Source organism: Anolis carolinensis, unplaced genomic scaffold (genome assembly GCF_035594765.1).
Source record: "Anolis carolinensis isolate JA03-04 unplaced genomic scaffold, rAnoCar3.1.pri scaffold_96, whole genome shotgun sequence".
In the NCBI taxonomy this organism is placed as follows: Eukaryota; Metazoa; Chordata; class Lepidosauria; order Squamata; family Dactyloidae; genus Anolis; species Anolis carolinensis.
The window spans coordinates 46089-49318 of NW_026943905.1; the positions used below are offsets into that span (position 1 = coordinate 46089).

At 51.4% G+C, this 3230-nt stretch overlaps 1 non-coding gene across 1 annotated transcript; it reads left to right on the forward strand.

Annotated features, from left to right (window-relative positions):
* The first annotated feature begins 2846 nt into the window (after positions 1 to 2846).
* Positions 2847 to 2918, forward strand: trnaw-cca (transfer RNA tryptophan (anticodon CCA)). Its single transcript has one exon. It is a non-coding gene; the product is annotated as a tRNA-Trp (tRNA).
* The last annotated feature ends 312 nt before the right edge of the window (positions 2919 to 3230 follow it).

Consider the following 3230-nt stretch of genomic DNA (forward strand, 5'->3'; position numbering starts at 1 on the left):
AAAACTAACCATGGCGACACTAGGACTCTCACTTTATAATACTGGGCCTACACATCAGGCTGGCCACACACTAGATTTGATCTTTGGGGTTGGAATCCAAGTGACCCTAACCTCCGTTTTGGAGGTTCCATGGTCGGACCACTGTGCCCTAGGAATCCGTATAGAGCACACCAACCCACCCAACCTGGGCGCCAAACCTATTTGGGTTCGCCCGAAGAGACTAATGGAACCGGTCAGGTTCCTGAATGCTCTAAAGGCCATAGAACCTGTCAGCGACTCACTGGAGGTGCAAGTGGATACATGGAACACCAAATTATCCAATGCACTCGATGAGATCGCCCCTAGACACCTTCTCCAACCCCGTAAGAATCAGTCTCCTTGGTTCACTGAGGAGCTCCGTGCGATGAAACGGGAGAAGAGACGGCTAGAGGTCATGTGGCGGGAACGCCGTGATGAGGAATCGGAATCAGCTTATAAGAAGTCCAGAGAGTCTTATGAGCAGACTATCACCCAGGCAAAAAAGTCGTATTATGCTTCCTTGATAGCGTCTGCGAGCTCACACCCAGCACAATTATTTAAGATCATTAGATCCCTGACAAAGGTCCCTTCTGTTCCAAACAATAATGACCTGGCTCCTTCTGCTGAGGTTTTCCAGAGCTATTTTGCAGACAAGATCTCGCTTCTTCGCCGGGAACTCCCTGCCACGATGGATACAGTAACTGAACTTGAGACTCCGTGGCCACTCTCTGGGCCCATCCTGGACCGGTTTACCCCGCTGGATGCAGAGGCTGTCGACAGGATCATGACTGCAGCTAGGCCGACCACCTGCTCCCTCGATCCGTGTCCCTCCTGGCTAGTAAAACCCTGCCTAGATGGATTACGTGAACCTCTGTTGAATATAATAAATAGCTCCCTTGAGCAAGGAGTTTTCCCAGAGGGTTTAAAAGAGGCATCAGTATCTCCGCTGCTGAAGAAACCAGACTTAGATCGTTCGGTTCCCGCTAGCTACCGCCCAGTGTCGAACCTTCCGTTTCTGGGCAAGCTGGTTGAGAGGGCAGCAGTGGAACAGTTGCAGCAGTTCCTCAATGACACAGCCGGACTTGATCCCTTCCAGTCCGGCTTCCGTAAGGGGCACGGGACGGAGACGGTGCTGGTCGCCATCACAGACCAACTTCGCTGCCAGAGGGATCAAGGCGGATCAGCGCTGCTTGTGTTATTGGATCTCACAGCAGCATTTGATACGGTCGACCACAATCTATTGACCCACCGCCTAGCCATGACGGGGGTGAGGGGGATACCCCTTAAATGGGTGTCCTCCTTCCTCCAAAATCGGGGACAGCGGGTGGTGAGGGGAGGGTTGGTTTCCGCGTGGTCTCCGCTAACTTGTGGGGTCCCACAGGGAGCTATTCTCTCTCCTCTATTATTTAACATCTATATGCGACCGCTTGCCCGACTGGTTTGGGCTCGAGTGCCACCAGTACGCTGATGACACTCAGCTCATTCTGAGGATGGAGGGCCGGCCGGACTCCGTACCCGATCGTTTCCATCAGTGCCTTGAAGCCGTGACTGGATGGTTGCGTGCCAGCAGGTTGAGGGTGAATCCAGCGAAGACGGGGATCCTTTGGCTGGGCCGTCCGGGTGGGAGGGAGATCCAGCTGCCTACCCTGGATGGGGAGACACTACGTCCGTCATCTTCGGTAAAAAGTCTTGGTGTCTTATTGGACCCTCTGCTCACAATGGAGGCCCAGGTCTCTGCTGTGAGCAGATCTGCGTTTTTCCATCTACGCCAGGCTAGGCGACTGGCTCCCTACCTATCTAGGAACGACCTGGCGACGGTGATCCAGGCGACGGTCATCTCGAGGCTCGACTACTGTAACGCCCTCTACATTGGCCTTCCTCTGTCAGCGATCCGGAAACTGAAGCTGGTGCAAAACGCGACGGCTCGTCTTCTCGCCGGGGTGCCGGCGAGGTGGCGTATCACCCCAATTCTTCAACAGCTGCACTGGCTACCGATTGAGTACCGGATTACTTTCAAGATACTGGTACTAACCTTTAAGGCCTTACATGGTTTGGGGCCAGCGTACCTGAGGGCCCGCTTATCCCCCTACCAACCCCAGAGATTACTTCGGTCCGAAGACCAAAATTTGCTTGAAGTCCCTAACATACGGACTTATCATTTGTCTTCCACTAGGCAGAGAGCCTTCTCGGTTGTAGCCCCTCAATTATGGAATGCCTTGCCAGTGGAAACTCGAACCACCCGAGACTTACTTGCCTTTCGGAAAGCCTGCAAAACCTTGCTCTTCCGACAAGCGTTCAATGGGTGAAAGACTCGGGGCTATGTCTGTTTTTATTGTTGCTTTTATTGTTGCTTTTATTGTTTTTATTGCTATTTTAAAGCCAAGTGTATTGTTTTAATCTATTTTTGTAAACCGCTCCGAGCCAAACCGGGAGTAGCGGTATATAAGTTTAATAATAATAATAATAATAATAATAATAATAAAGCAGGTTCTTCACTTTGCTTTACATATTCTGCCAGGGCATGTTCTTCTTCTTTGACTGCTTGTTTTACTTGTTGTTGTTGTTGTTGTTGTTGTTGTTATTATTATTATTATTATCATCCTTTGGCGCCCCTCCTCTCCGGCCTCGATTTCCTGGGGTTATTATTATTATTATTATTATTATTATTATTATTATTATTATTATTATTATTATTATTATTATTATTATCATCCTTTGGCGCCCCTCCTCTCCGGCCTCGATTTCCTGGGGTTTGAAGCCCACCCGACCAAGGCAAGCGCCACCTTTCGGCCTGGATGAGCCTGGCAGGGAAGGCGCCTGGCCGGGCGGACCTCGTGGCGCAACGGTAGCGCGTCTGACTCCAGATCAGAAGGCTGCGTGTTCGAATCACGTCGGGGTCACGGAGCCACACGCCTTCCTATCCCTTCCAAGGGTGGGGGCTTCTTTTGCAAGGGGAGACCCTGCCCTTATATACAGAGACATGCAAGGGGCGCCCCTTTTTCTCCATACAGCGGATTTTTGTCATCGGTGGTGCCATTCACCTTTACCTGTCTTGGAAGGTAAAGCAAACCTAGCCCCTCCCTCCAGGTGTTTTGGACTGCAACTCCCAGCATTCCTCACAGCCTCAGGCCCTTTCCTTTTGGCCCTCAGCCGCTTAAGCTGAGGAAGGGGCCTGAGGCTGTGAGGAATGCTGGGAGTGGCAGTCCAAAACA